This window comes from Bombina bombina, chromosome 6, assembly GCF_027579735.1.
Source record: "Bombina bombina isolate aBomBom1 chromosome 6, aBomBom1.pri, whole genome shotgun sequence".
Classification (NCBI taxonomy): domain Eukaryota; kingdom Metazoa; phylum Chordata; class Amphibia; order Anura; family Bombinatoridae; genus Bombina; species Bombina bombina.
The window spans coordinates 133,261,054-133,277,804 of NC_069504.1; the positions used below are offsets into that span (position 1 = coordinate 133,261,054).

The following is a 16,751-nucleotide window of genomic DNA, read 5'->3' on the forward strand; positions in this document are numbered from 1 at the left end:
TAGAGCCCCATCTAAATGCTACCTTTTCCCTGTGTTGTTCCTTTGTAGCACTGGGAACATAAGGAAGGATACACAATGAAAACAATTCATGATACAAATAAATATAAATACATTAAACATAATACAAAAAAATAATACAGAAGCAGGAGGCCCTGCTGTTTTCTCGCATAATTTCCTCTGATTATATTTTTTACTATGGTGCCCTTAGCTTTACACCCACTTGCAGTAGCAGAAATACCCATCAGTTATCAAATTCTGTTGCCTTGTTCATCAGTTTCCTACTCTTCCTCTAGAAGTTAATTGAAGTATAGTCATGTTGGACTTCATCTCTCTACCACCTTGTAGAATTTCTATAAATTCTAGTAGCACATTCTAGTTTTCAGGTTAGATATTCTCAAGTGGATTTGTGAATTATAGTTTACTCTAAGGGAATCCCTTGCTTGGTATCTGTATTCATGTCCAATCCTATAGGAGGAAGCATAACACCCCACATAATAGAGTTTTAATCCCTCCCGCTTTCTTATGATTCCTTAGTAAATTTTTTGCCTCCAGCAAGGAGTGAAGGTTGAACTTAAATGCTGATCTACATGTCAATTGAAAGGTGTTCTCTAACGGATCCTTATCCTCCAAAATTTACAAACAGGGCAGTGGAATGGACAAGAGTTCAGTTAGGCAGTAAAGATCCTTGGGTACTGAACATAATTTCCCAAGGGTACCGCATAGAATTTCAGTCTCCTTTCTCGTGAGGAAGGAGTCCTGTCTCATATACCAAAAGATACTTAAAAGGGTAGAGCTTTCTTGGTATGTGTAACAGACCTAGACATTATAACTCCAGTCCCTTTAGAGGAACAGAAGCAGGGGTTCTATTCAAAGCATTGCCTTGTTCCTGAGAAAAAAAGGGACTTACTGGTTTATATTGACTCTGAAAACTCTGAACAAATTTATGAAATTTTCAGCTTTCAAAATGGAGACTATTTGCACTATATAGCATTAGTGCAGGAGGGCAATTTGATGTCTTCCATAGACAATATACCTATTTGCATATCCCTATTTACAGAGATCATAAAAAATTCCTCAGATTTGCTTTTTCTAAACAGGCATTACCAGTTTGTTGCTCTCCCATTTGGTCTGGCTACAGCAATAAAACTTCACAAAAGTTACCTGAGCTCTTTTGTCTGTAGTGGGAGCTCAGGGCATTGCAGTAATTCCTTACCTAGATGCTATTCTGATATAGCTGCCTCTTTTCAGATGACTCAGGAACATACAAACACAGCTCTTCAGTTCCTTCGGTCACATGGTTGGAAAAATCAACCTCCAACCATTATAGACTCTGTTACAATGGGACTCCAACTTGCTCTTCTTCCTACAGTGCCTCAATGCCTGGAAGTAGTTGGTCTCATGGTAGTGGCTTCAGATTATATACCTTTTACCAGATTCCAGTTACATATTTTGCAGCTTTAAATGTTGCAACAACAGAATGGAGGTTAACACAACCTGTCTCAGAAGATCTCTTTAGACTTCAAAACAAGACATTCTCTAACTTGGTGGCAGACTCACCAATCAATTATTCAGGAAGCCTCATTTCTCAATCCAAGTTGGACAGTTTTCACCACAGATGCTAGCTTGATGGGATGGGGCACAGTCTGGGTTTCCTGGAGAGTTTGGTCTCCTCAGGGGACAAAGTTATCAATCAGCATCTTGAAATGCTGTGCAATCTTCTGGGCACTCCAGAGCTGGCCCCTTAATCAGATGGTGAGAATTCACAAGTCATTACATGTGGGAATATTCCCCTCCTGACCACAAGGAGGAGGCAAAAGACACCCTTTTACAAAAGAGTTTTAAATCCCTCCCACTTGCCATGATCCTCATTCATTTTCTTTTGCCTCTTTGTTGAGGAGTGAGTTGAAAGTGACATGCAAGATCTACTCATCGGTTGTCAGGGAATGAAGTATGTTCTGAGATTGTATTGAAAAGAGTAGTGAGCATTGGAGTAAGATATTTTGTGAATGTTTTATAATATAGTCCAAAAAAAAAATGTCTGGGCCTAGAAATTTAGTTAGCTGTAAACCCTGAATAGCTTCAAGTATTTCTTTAGCTTGTATGGGTTGTTCTAGAAATTTACTCAGATCAGAAGGTATCTGGGTACAGGTACGTCTGCAGGTATTGTTTACATAGTTTAAGATGTATTATGTTATGTATACACAATTTATAGATTTAATTCAATGTATATACGTTCTTTGGTTCTGTTTTTTAAGTGCTTTAGCCAGTCATTTACCTGATTTATTGTCCTCTCTGTAAAAGTTTTTTTTTATGAATAGTTGCTGTCATTAGGTTTTAATTTGTAGGACCCTATCATCCATAGGGTTTTGTTTTTGTTTGAGGTCTAAGTCTAGTAGTTCCTGTGCCAAGGATAAATATTCTTCTCTTCTTTCTTTCTTTCTTTCTTTCTTTCTTTCTTTCTTTCTTTCTTTCTTTCTTTCTTTCTTTCTTTCTTTCTTTCTTTCTTTCTTTCTTTCTTTCTTTCTTTCTTTCTTTCTTTCTTTCTTTCTTTCTTTCTTTCTTTCTTTCTTTCTTTCTTTCTTTCTTTCTTTCTTTCTTTCTTTTCTTCATAAACAGAAAGAGTCCACAGCTGCATTCATTACTTTTGGGAATTTAGAACCTGGCCACCAAGAGGAGGCAAAGACACCCCAGCCAAAGGCTTAAATACCCCCCTCCCACTTCCCCCATCCCCAGTCATTCTTTGCCTTTTGTCCCAGGAGGTTGGCAGAGAAGTGTCAGAAGTTTCGATAGTCTCTTATGGAGGGTAGTACTCTTCGGAATGGGACTGGAGTTTTAAGTAGTCCTGTCAGCCTCTCAGTGAGAGCTTGGATAAAAGTCAGAGTCCGGAGATGCAGGGAGAGTCTTTCTGCAAAGCCATTCCGACTCATGTTAATAGCTCCACCAGCAATCTGTGTTGACGAGTTTCACTGCCTGCTTTTTTCTCTCAAGTCCATGTCAGAAGCGATGCTACTATCTGCCACACTTGAAGGGCCGTGTTCCTGTTCCACGGTGTAGATTCCGGTAAGATTGTTTCATTTTACTTTCGTCATACTGTAATACAACTGTTTATGTGAGAGGGGCTACAACCTTTCGGGAATAACTTTAACACATGGTCTTAGTGAGGCTCCTTTGTATCTTGGAATCAAGGGTTAATATCTCCTGAGGGGGGGTTATTGAACAAATCATGTTTATGTGATTCTGTCTGTTAATGTGTAGTGACACTTAGGCTTATGGCCTTTTCGGAACATAATGGCCTATGGCAAGTGACGCAGCCTTAAGGTTTGGCACACTCCTTCATGGACTGCACGGTACACCTTGTGAACGGGCGTGGTTACGCTTTTGCCCTCCATTTCCACATTCCTGACTGTGTGGCGATGGAAAAAATCTGGTTCGCTGGTGTCTGGGTCCTAGGAGGTAGTGAGTGCTCCAGCCATTGAGGGTGTAAGGTGCCGTTTATATTTTTATTATTGGTCCATTCTTTCAATAGCCCAGCTATGGAGGATTCAGATTTTTTGGAGACAGATGTCTCTGATTCAGATTCTACTTCTTGCGAAGAATATGAATTGGCCCGGGTGATACATGCCCATCAGTTATGTTCCGAATGCTGTTTTAGAGTACTCCATTCCTCGGGATCGAGGAATCAGGGGTCCACTGAGCCATCCACCTCTGGGGATGCTGTTTCTCGTGAGGCGCGTTCCCTACAACCGTCCCTTTCTTTTTTTTTTTTTTTCTTATTGAGGTAATATATATATATCAGTACAAAATAGACACTGACATAGGCCCTCAACCAGTAAGGGCAAATAGATGTAGTACACAGTACCGCATAGAAACCAAACATTATCACAATATTATACAGTGTAGATAAAAGCATACAGTTAAATATCTAACGTCATAGGAAATGCAAGCATTGAAATTCTACCTATGTTATTATTAGAGCCAAAAAAATAAAATCAAAATTTTCAAATTAACATATAGGGCCACTTCTAAGCCCTCGGGTCTATAAATGACCAGATGTATATGAAGCTTTCAAAGAAATAGCAAATAGGGCCATATTGGAGCCCTGATATATAGCACACTCCTTAAACTAAAGAGACCACTCACGAGTCCCTAACCACTAGAAAAGGCATATAAAAAGGGAGGAGCGTAAGACTAACATTATATATTATAGGAGTGGGAATATTACTAGCTGCTACATTGTGTCAGCCATATATAGAATATTGGGAAAATTAAATGGATTCTGGGTTCCTGAGTTTAAATGTTAAACAAATACTAATGGGAGACCCTTAGGGGGGGAAACGTAGCCAGCCAACTAATAGTATAAGACTAGTCATGTAGGACTGGGAGGGCATGGAGTTCCCAACTAACCCATTCAACATAGCTAATGAATATCCAGGTATAAGCAGTTAAGGGCTATCCTTGATGTTTTACAAAAATATATACTCATACAATTAGCTTTAAGAGATCCATACATGTATTGAGTGGAAAGGGATATAGGGAGCATAGCAAATCACATAGTAAAGGCACTATCAGTAGTAAGAAGTGTGGGGTTCACAGTTTTAATTTTCCATAATCTAGATAAATGACTAAATATAAGAATTTTACAACCTCATCCATACATGCTTCTTTAGAACATATATACTGGCATAACATATACATATCAGTTATATTAGAGTCGCGGGCGAACCTAACACATCAACCATGCCCTAGTAATAATATAAAAAATATAGAGCACAGCTAGGAATACAGCCAATCACGCGACTAGATAGCATAAAACAGTATATCAAACCCAGAAGTGGAGAGTACTTTTAAAACCCACAAGCAACCCTACAGAACATGTAAACATTAACATACTACATATATATTTAAAGCTAGTAGGATCCTATTAACAACTCTAAATATCGAATAGACATTTATCAAAGTAAGGCCAACTAGGTGACAAAAGTTATCTATGTGGAGATATGCATCCTTGGTTCTAATTGCACGTTAGAGAACTCTGTATTAATGCTGACTAATGAAAGAAATACCATTGTAAGTGTAGGACATATACTCATCAATATAAGAGCAGCAACTAACAATAGCATGTTCCCCTGCCGCAGGCAGAGGAGTCTTCAATTAACTATAATATATGATGGACAATGGCTATCAAGGGAAATAGGCCTATCTATATATATCATCTAACCTTCGGGTAGTAAAGTGTGTATATTCAAGTTTTTGTGCTGTAGAACACCAAACAATGGGAGACACGAAGAACATAGCAGAAGCATTAGGTACTAGTAACCACAAAAGAAAATAATAGTGTCCAGCATATTATGCAGTGTCTCTGGACTCAGATCTCACTAGACATAACTTATCTATATCTACTAATAGGATATCGAAGTACATAAATAATAGTGTATACTGTAATAAGTAGAAATGCACAGATATTAATATATTTGCACACTTAAAAGCAACATGTTTCAAAAACTCATTGCCGGATTATGTGAGCAGGTGATGTAACTCAAGCCCGAAATACAGTCACGTCAATAGACTTCCAGGTTTATATGGATGCAATCAAGTCCTGGCATATCTGCAAATCATGCCATAAATGGTCTCGTATATATAATACGTTTCATGTCTTATCTAACCGATCCCAACTCTGCAAATATTATAATAGACTGCTATAAGAAACTTCACTGGAGGCTGGATGTCTCTCAAGCAGGACAAAAATGGCGGCTCTCTCCCGCTGTAGTTTCCGTAGGTATCCTTGAAACCGTCCGCTGTAGAAAGTTCTCTCACTCTCCAACCACCAAATCGATTCTCAGCCTGTGCGTATATATCAGGGAAAAGTCGGGTCTTAAGTGGAAGACATTCCATCTCCTGAGCTTCATTTGCTGCTCTCGCCTATATTGTCCAGTAATCTTCCTCAGGACAACTTCGCATAGGCTGCTGAAGTTATGATCTATGAGCTGTGAGATGTTCCGTTCCCAAATGTCAATCGTTGCACTGACATGTGTATTATAGGAACAACTTGCCAATTGCATTTTTCGATGCGCCACAGCTCACTGTGCTGGGCTTCACTTTCTAGCTCTTATTTCTGCTGGAAACGTCTATTCCTGTCTCAATCTGACCGTCAGTGTCAGTTATATTAAACCTTTAATAGCTGGTAGTTAGCAAAGTCAATTCTGGAGCAAAATAAAACAATATTCATGCTACCATGAATAGAGCTCCAGATACCTGCGACCAGTCCATTCAGCGGCTGGCTCCGCCCCCCCAACCGCCCCTTTCTATGCATGCTGGTGACCCAAATGCTGCTTATCCTTCTCTGATGGTGGCTTGTTCCATCTAGAGGTTACGGCACAGTTCCGCATGGCCATATCCTTGGCAATGGTGCATTTACATCTCCCAGGAGTGTGTTTACGATATTGTCCGTGTTCTTTTATCCAGGGCTCGTCAGGCGTGGGATCGCCTTGTCCAGTTTAGCCTTCTGGAGGAGTGAATGCCCCTGAGGTGGGGGAACAACCTTCCGGGCCAGGGTCCTCATTTGCCCCGGTGGATGTAAGTTTTGCCTTTTGTTATAGACTGTCGCGCCTTCGCGTTCTACTGAGACACATTTTGGTGCTGCTGAAGGATCTCACTCTTAACGGGTTGGGGTATTCTGAGTCTTCCTCTTCGAATGGCATGCAAGATTAGACATAAGGGGATGAAGTAATCTTCTTATCGTCTTCTTTATTTGAGTATCCTTTCCAGTTCTGAGCTTGGAAGTTTCGGATTCCTGTTGGGCTGGTCCTTCCTGAGTGATAACCTGCGTGTTGCCCTATCTTTTATTTAATCCGGTGAGGATGAATTAGATTTGATTTGTGAAGCTCACATTTGTTATTATATTTCATTTGGAAATTTTCTTCTCTGGAATTGATACTTGTTTCCCTTGTCTATCATAGGTATTTATGTGTAGTGTGATAGGAGCGCCTAAAGGTGGATTCCTGCTGCTAAAAAAGTTCTTCCCTCAAAGAGAACTAAATGGTGGATAAGAAGAAAAAATGGGGTTTATTTAGCAGCGCTAAAAAAAAGCTAGGAAATGATGATACCAATCTAATTTATGTTTTATACCGGGGTTTTCCGAAAACCGCCCAGGGCCGTTAAATGGAAAAACCTGTTTTTTTGGCCTTCATTCTTGGACCAAATAACAGCCCAGGGCTATAATACGGTAGTCACTTATACCAATCTGTAGGATGCTGATAGCCCCTCCAAATGATTTTAAAGTGCTAAGCCATAACAAATAAAAGAGGATGCTTTATTTTCTTGTAGTAAGTACATTTATTACCTCATGTACATTTTTTTTTAAAATAAAAAAAACAGCATGTTAAATCAAACTGGCATTTCAATTTTTCTAATATAACCTAATATAACCTAATACCCTTATAACCTAATATACATATGGCATCTGGTAAAATGTTCATGTAACTCTCAAATAGGAACTTTTTTTTTTATTATAGTAACATCAAATAAGTAAAACTGACTTTCAAAATTTTTAATACAACCAAGTAACCAACATATATACGGTACCATAGTCCATATTGTCTGATTAAATCTTCATGAACTTTCAAAGCCTTTGAATTCCAACTCGTCATCACTTTTGAACAATCCAAGTATATCTTCATCTGTACTGGTACTGGAAATTTCACTTTCTGCATCGTGGTCATCATCATCATCATCATCATAATCATCATCTTCTCTTTCATTTTCATTAGAGACAGATAAAACCTCATCTAAGCGTGTGTTCAACAGTTCATTTTTCACTGTCTGCCCACGGGGTGCTATTCCACAGCATTGAAAAGCACGACTTATGCTTTCTTTGTTGAGACTGACTACAGCATGAGCCACAAAGTCCACTATGTGTTGATAGGAAGGTTTTTTGCGATAACCTTTGTTTGTATACTCCTTTTCGCCATTGGCAAACCAATCTTCCCACTGAGCACGAAGTGCTTTTTTGAATGGACCATTGATTGCTACATCTAATGGCTGTAGATAGGATGTTGTTTTCGGAGGGATAAGCTTGACAACTGTATTCCTACGCTGAAATGCCTCCAACAATTCGGACTTCTTGTGTGCTGAGCATTCATCCATGAACAATACAGATTTCTCTATGTTGAATAATCGAGACACTCGCTGTCCAAACACATTTTGAATCCACAAAAGCATAAGTTCATAGGTCATTGATCCCTTATTAGATACTGTTAAATAAATATTTTTTGGTACCTTAACTTTTGGAACTTTTTTTAAACCTTTAAGGATTATCATTGTTTTTATAACACTGCCAGCAGCATTAACACATAACACAGCAGTAAAGCGAGCTTTAGTAGCACCACAGTGGCTAGCATCCACATTTTTATTGCCAACAAAGTCTATGGTGGAAGAGCTTAACATGTCAATATATACAGGTGTCTCATCCATATTGTAAATGTGGTCAGCTTCCAAATCTGCTGTTAGTGAAGGTATACTGTCCAAATAGCCGCGTGCAATTTGTGCCTTTTCTCCTAGAGTTTTATTGTCTGCTTGACCTTATTTGATGTTATTATAGTAACATCAAATAAGTAAAACTGACTTTCAAAATTTTTAATACAACCAAGTAACCAACATATATACGGTACCATAGTCCATATTGTCTGATTAAATCTTCATGAACTTTCAAAGCCTTTGAATTCCAACTCGTCATCACTTTTGAACAATCCAAGTATATCTTCATCTGTACTGGTACTGGAAATTTCACTTTCTGCATCGTGATCATCATCATCATCATCATCATCATCATAATCATCATCTTCTCTTTCATTTTCATTAGAGACAGATAAAACCTCAACTAAGCGTGTGTTCAACAGTTTGTTTTTCACTGTCTGCCCACGGGGTGCTATTCCACAGCATTGAAAAGCACGACTTATGCTTTCTTTGTTGAGACTGACTACAGCATGAGCCACAAAGTCCACTATGTGTTGATAGGAAGGTTTTTTGCGATAACCTTTGTTTGTATACTCCTTTTCGCCATTGGCAAACCAATCTTCCCACTGAGCACGAAGTGCTTTTTTGAATGGACCATTGATTGCTACATCTAATGGCTGTAGATAGGATGTTGTTTTCAGAGGGATAAGTTTGACAACTGTATTCCTACGCTGAAATGCCTCCAACAATTCGGACTTCTTGTGTGCTGAGCATTCATCCATGAACAATACAGATTTCTCTATGTTGAATAATCGAGACACTCGCTGTCCAAACACATTTTGAATCCACAAAAGCATAAGTTCATAGGTCATTGATCCCTTATTAGATACTGTTAAATAAATATTTTTTGGTACCTTAACTTTTGGAACTTTTTTTAAACCTTTAAGGATTATCATTGTTTTTATAACACTGCCAGCAGCATTAACACATAACACAGCAGTAAAGCGAGCTTTAGTAGCACCACAGTGGCTAGCATCCACATTTTTATTGCCAACAAAGTCTATGGTGGAAGAGCTTAACATGTCAATATATACAGGTGTCTCATCCATATTGTAAATGTGGTCAGCTTCCAAATCTGCTGTTAGTGAAGGTATACTGTCCAAATAGCCGCGTGCAATTTGTGCCTTTTCTCCTAGAGTTTTATTGTCTGCTTGACCTACATGTGTAACCTTTCTCACAGATAGCTTGTTACGTTTCATAAAGTTTGATATCCACTTATCAGAACACTTGAATTCCGCTGTTTCTATTTCATGCTCTTGTGCAATTACAAAAGCCTGTTTACGTAAACGGCGATAATTAACAATCAGTTTATTTGCACGTTGTTCCCTAACCCACTGTAATAGTACAGTTTCTAAATGTGCATGTTGTGGTCCTCGACCACCACCTGCAGATCTGCGCCTCTTCTTGTCTGGGATATTTGTCAGTTCAGATTCCCTTTGGCACCATTCACGTATACGTTTTCTATCAATACCCAACTCTCTTGCGGCTGCAGATAAATTACCAGAAAGTTCTTTTACTCTTTTAACAGCATCTAACTTATCACTGATAGTATATGACTTTTGCACACGTTTTGGTACCGGTTTGGACTCCATTTTTGGGTATAGGTACTGTTTTACCTATGTAATTCAATCTGGGCAGAGCAGAGCAGATTAAATATATATTTTTTATTTAAGATAATACCTGATTTTCACCCCACCTAGGATCAATGCTATGTTTTTATTATTTGGACTCCAGCCGGTAACTTGCAACTCCAAGCAAAGCTATACTTATTCGTATTTTATTGGAACATGTGAGCTGCCTGCAGGGGATTGGTTGGATGAATTTGATTGACATAGAGCACACCAATACAGTGAAGATCCTGACCGGATGTAGGCTATGGAGCTCGAGTGTCAGGCTCAGGCATAGGGAAGGCTGCCGCATTGATTTACAGAGCAGACTGTCAGTCAGACTGTGTCCCTGTGTGACTCGAGTCGTCAGGATACATAACAAGTTTGTGTTAGTTTGTGTTAGTAAAATGCTTCACAGTTTGTACGGTAGGTAGTAGAAAAGATGTTCAGGGGCACCAGGCTTAATCTATAAAACTTTAATTTATTGGTAAAGTATGGTACAATTTAAAACCAGCAAGTTTTATGGATGAAGCCTTGTGCCTCTGAACATCTTTTCTACTACCGGTACCTAGATTGCTAAGGGGAAGGAGAGCACAGGCGTATATATTAGGATCCGTCCCATTTGAGAGTGCAGGGCAGGTGACCGGAAAGAATCGAGTGGGTGTGACGTCATCTGGGGACGAGGGAGGTTGATGTAGGGAGAGGAAGCACACTGTACCGTAATAGGACAGACAAGCTCAAGGAGTGAGTCCGGGGCGTATATGCTGCCTTCTCCTGTGGACCGACCTAGCCGACGACAACAGGACATCGCATGATTAAAAAGACCGGTAAAGCCCTTTTTGCCCGCCTTGCCCGATCAGATAATGTTTAACCCCATATAACCGCCCACCTAAAATAAGCGCCCATGGGCGGCTTATCGGGTGGGCGGGTTTCCGGAAAACCCCGGTACAATCTATTTTATTTAAAAATTCTTATAACACATAAAAACAACAGCAAATGCTTATCCTAATTAATAAAGGGACATCTCCCTTATACAACACTTATAAAAACAGACTAGAACCATATAATCCTAGAATTCCAGGTATAAAGGAATTAATTCTATAGATAACATATGGCAAGCAACAAATTTCTAAGATAAATGGTGAATTGAATATTTAAAAGGCACAAATGTATCAGTCCTAACAGCTTTACATTTCTTCAGTAACAAATACAGTTATAAAGTTACACAGTTACTTTCCTTGGACATATAATTGGCTCAGGTGTGCTGGATAGTTAAAAAGGCAAAAAACAGCCAATATTCTGATTTAGGTGCCAAAGCAATCGTGGTTAATGGAAATGGTTAATTTAACAGATGAATACCTTGATGTCTTTAAAGTTCAGTTTGCGTGTTTTAAAAAACGTAGTGCAAGTTAGTGTAGAGGTACCTTAATCTGTCCTGGTTGCAACCGCTGATATTCTTCACTGTGAGGGATTCACATACTGTTTGTTCCTGGTGCTTCTGATAAGTCACCTGACCTTCTCTTTGATTCAGAGGTCAGGGGTGATGTTCCGTTCTGGTGATGTAGTTATCCTTTTTTTTTGTTTTCCTTTCTTCTTATAGCCCAAATATTGTTTTCCCTCAGACTTCTTAAGGTTTGAAGAAATCTTTGGTCAGTGTTTAGCAGTAACACCGTATTCCCTGAAGTTACCAAAGGTAGATTTTAACTTGCAGGGTCAGGAGAAAAGTTTAAAGTTGCAGGGTCACACAGCTTTGTGACAGTAGTAAATGAAGTTTAGTAGAGTGTAGCAGGTCCCATTCAACGCGTTTCACCCTTCTGGGCTTTATCAAGAATGCTTATCCTGCTAGCTTCTGGCTTTTTAAAGGTATGAATGTGTTTTCATTGGTTCCTTCATTTCCTTTTGATTTCTATCAACACCTGTGTGGCTTCCAATGTAAAGGTGGACTTTATTTAAGTTGGTAATGATTGTTTCTGTGTTGTTATTTAGTTACATGATACACAAGGAAGAGAACTTATCATTTCTGCTTTATTAGCATTCACACAATTCAACTTATATATTTCAATTCTAAAGTGCCTTTATTAGATAATATACATTGGTATTCTACAGATACATAGATGACCTGTTCTTTATATGGGGGGGGGGGGGGTAGTGAAACTGATCTAAACACTATTCTGACAGATATGAATAAAATGAAATGGGACTATCCTTTACCAGTAACTATAGCAAAAGCCAAATCACCTTCTTGGACTTAGATATCAAAATTGTAGAAAACCAATTAATAGCCAAAACACATTTTAAAAAAGCGGATGCCAATAATCTAATCCATTATAACAGCTGCCACATGAAAAAGTGGAAAGACAATGTCCCTAAAGGGCAATATTTAAGAATTAAACGATATTGCTCAAGAATGACAGATTATCAGGATCAAATAAAGATCTTAGAAAGGAAATTCTTAGAAAGAGAATATAGTCCAGAAGTAATCAATGAAGCTAAACAAGAGGTAGATAAGAAAGTAAGGAGGGACCTCTTAGAATATTAAACAAAAGATATCAAAGAAAATCGACATGAAATTAATGTGCCCTTTATAACTGAGTTCAGTCATGACAACCTAAACATCCAAAGAGTTTTAAAAAAACATTGGCACTTAGTACACAAACTGATCCCATCATAGGGGGAAAAGTGGGGGAAAACCCAAAAATAATATATAGGAAAGCACAGAATTTAAAAAGCCTACTAGCTCCCAGTCAATTGAAAAGCATAAAGAAGAAAGACACTCAAAGGTGCCTAGACGGAAATCCTTTAAATGGTTTTTTCCCCTGTTTTAGATGCCGGGCCTGTAAATTTAGTAGCAAACAAAAGATTTTAAAATCAAAAAGTGGAAACTTTACTTTCAAAATAAGAGACACAATTAGATGTCAAGATAAAGGCGTTATTTACGCCATTCAATGTTCATGTAAAAAAATTTACATAGGAGAAACAACCAGAATACTCCGTGAAAGGATAAGGGAGCACCTCTCTTGCATAGATAGGGGTAACCTTGACCCTTATATCTATCGCCACTTTAGGGAAGTACACAACAACAACCTTAAATATTTTAAATATTGGGGAATTAAAAAAGTTCACTCCAACTGGAGAGGGGGAAACTGGGAAAATAAACTCCTAAAGGCAGAAGCTGAAATTATATACCTAATGAATACCCTCCAACCTGAAGGCTTGAACTCTGAGATAGACATTTCCCCCTTCTTATAAAAGTCTCTTACAATATGCGAACATTTTCCAGGTTAAATCAGCCACTTATATAGAAAATACTCACATACATTAAATAAGCAATAACATTTCAATTTACCTTGGGCAAAGATAGTACAAGCCCTATATAAATTCATTTTTCTAGTAATTAATTTTTTTTTTATCCCCCTAAAATCAATAAATTAATTGAATAAGCCATATTTTTACCCACTAGCAATAACTCTAGTTATGGGATTGATAATTTCTGATTTAATTGTACATCCATTTTTAAATTGTTACAAATTTATAAATTGTTGAACTTACTATCCTTTGTTGAAAAGGAATATGTATATATCGTTAATTTTTACCCACTAACAATAATTCTAGATATGGGAATGATGATTCTGATTCTTATATTTTCGTTTCGTCCATTTTTAAATTGTTACAAATTTATAAATTGTTGAACTTACTATCCTTTGTTGAAAAGGAATATGTATATAGCGTTAATTTTTACCCCCTTACAATAAATCTAGATATGGGAATGATAATTCTGATTCTTATATTTTTGTTTCAGTTTAGGTAATTTTAAGTTTGCACGATCTAAATGTATATTATCTAATAAAGGCACTTTAGAATTGAAATATATAAGTTGAATTGTGTGAATGCTAATAAAGCAGAAATGATAAGTTCTCTTCCTTGTGTATCATGTAACTAAATAACAACACAGAAACAATCATTACCAACTTAAATAAAGTCCACCTTTACATTGGGAGCCACACAGGTGTTGATAGAAATCAAAAGGAAATGAAGGAACCAATGAAAACACATTCATACCTTTAAAAAGCCAGAAGCTAGCAGGATAAACATTCTTGATAAAGCCCAGAAGGGTGAAACGCGTTGAATGGGACCTGCTACACTCTACTAAACTTCATTTACTACTGTCACAAAGCTGTGTGACCCTGCAACTTTAAACTTTTCTTCTGACCCTGCAAGTTAAAATCTACCTTTGGTAACTTCAGGGAATACGGTGTTACTGCTAAACACTGACCAAAGATTTCTTCAAACCTTAAGAAGTCTGAGGGAACCCAGATGAAAACAATATTTGGGCTATAAGAAGAAAGGAAAAAAAAAAAAAAAAAAGGATAACTACATCACCAGAACGGAACATCACCCCTGACCTCTGAATCAAAGAGAAGGTCAGGTGACTTATCAGAAGCACCAGGAACAAACAGTATGTGAATCCCTCACAGTGAAGAATATCAGCGGTTGCAACCAGGACAGATTAAGGTACCTCTACACTAATTTGCACTACGTTTTTTAAAACACGCAAACTGAACTTTAAAGACATCAAGGTATTCATCTGTTAAATTAACCATTTCCATTAACCACGATTGCTTTGGCACCTAAATCAGAATATTGGCTGTTTTTTGCCTTTTTATCTATCCAGCACACCTGAGCCAATTATATGTCCAAGGAAAGTAACTGTGTAACTTTATAACTGTATTTGTTACTGAAGAACTGTAAAGCTGTTAGGACTGATAAATTTGTGCCTTTTAAATATTCAATTCACCATTTATCTTAGAAATTTGTTGCTTGCCATATGTTATCTATAGAATTAATTCCTTTATACCTGGAATTCTAGGATTATATGGTTCTAGTCTGTTTTTATAAGTGTTGTATAAGGGAGACGTCCCTTTATTAATTAGGATAAGCATTTGCTGTTGTTTTTATGTGTTATAAGAATTTTTAAATAAAATAGATTGTATAAAACATAAATTAGATTGGTATCATCATTTCCTAGCTTTTTTTTAGCGCTGCTAAATAAACCCCATTTTTTCTTCCCTTGTCTATCAGACATGCCTATCGATTGGGCTGGTCTGATACTTGGAGAAGGTTCTAAGATCTGTTTGTTCTGCTACTTTAGTACTCGAGTTATGCAAGTTTTTGGTGAGCCTTCCTTGAGGGGCTCTATTTTTTTTCCACATTAATTTCTTGTGGGAAGGTCTGGCTGCATTCTTGAGAGTCGTCTTGGGATGACGGTAGAGTGCAGTGTTTTGGCTCTTCAGGTGTTGACGTCAGGTGTTTGCATACATGAGCTTGGAGCGCGAGGCTTAGGGTTTCTGATTTGATACAAGAACAGTTAGTACGGCTGCACCAGAAAAACTGACGAGAAGAACTTCAAAATGTGGTAAAAAGGATTTATTGGGCAAAAGTTACTTTTGCCCAATAAATCCTTTTTACCACATTTTGAAGTTCTTCTCGTCAGTTTTTCTGGTGCAGCCGTACTAACTGTTCTTGTGTTGGCTGCTGCTTGTCGGACGTCTTGGGCGGAGACTCCTCCTGTATGGCTCCTGGATTCTGACGTCAGCGGTGAAGGGGGGGGGGCACAAGTGTGTACACGCCGAAGAAACGCTGAAACAACGCTGTGTGGCATTGTCTGCAAGAAGATGGGTAAGCACTGCTTCTTTATTGTGTTGATTCTGATTTGATAGTCTGAACTACTGTTCAGCGGTTTTTGGAGACCTTTGTTTTCTGTTGGTCTGGGGTGTGGACACGCTCTGCTTAGGGAAGATTCTCTTCTCTGTCCTGACTCCAGGATTTTTGATCCCTTGGATACTGGTCAGACTGGGGTTTCGGTCTACCTCCCTTTGTTTCTACTGAATCGGTTGGGTTCTTGTTAGCTTGGCCCTGGTTTTTGAAGTTTTCGCTTTGTGTCATTGGGACTTGTTTGTGCCCTATTTCGTGCTTCTCGGGAGTCCCTTATTGGATGTCTTATCCATGTCCTTTTCTTCTTTTTGGTTGAATCGGTGGTTTCTCTAGTAAGGGGTGTGGAACCGACTGTCGGGTGACGGTGTCTCTTCGGAGGCTAGTTGGCTCAATCAAATCTAGTTCCTGCGGTCTCTAGCAAGGTTATGGACTTCTGCGGGTCAGTGTCCTTGGGCCTTTTCATTTTTTTCTTGGCTTCGGATGAAGCTGGTTTTTGTTGGGTAGGAGTTTTTCAGACTTGGTGCCCTCAGAATGGGCCGCCTCTTGGTACTCTCCCGTTTCAGCATTCAGTGTCCTCTATAGCTCGGATATTGTTTTCCCAAAAGTAATGAATGCAGCTGTGGACTCTTTCCATTTATGAAGAAAAACTTAAATTATGCTTACCTGATAATTTTCTTTTCTTCAGACTGAAAGAGTCCACAGCTTCCCACCCGTATTTTTCTGTGGGGTGTCTGTTATTTTTGTTCTTCTGGCACCTTTTCACCCTATTTCTCCTATTTTTTTTGTCCCTCGGCAGAAGGTTATCAGGGTGGAAAAGTCTCTTTTAAATGGAACATAATCAAATAAGACTTTATGTATGGTAATAATCTCTGAATTGTGGTCTGATTCTGAGTCAGAGTACAAGTCAGTCTCCATCAGAGC

The 16,751-nt window shown here is 38.4% G+C and overlaps 1 protein-coding gene across 3 annotated transcripts in view; it reads left to right on the forward strand.

The window, feature by feature from the left end:
• The window catches only part of TBC1D22A (TBC1 domain family member 22A), a 1,537,055-nt gene that overhangs the window by 627,933 nt on the left and 892,371 nt on the right, over positions 1-16,751 (forward strand). The window lies entirely within an intron of this gene.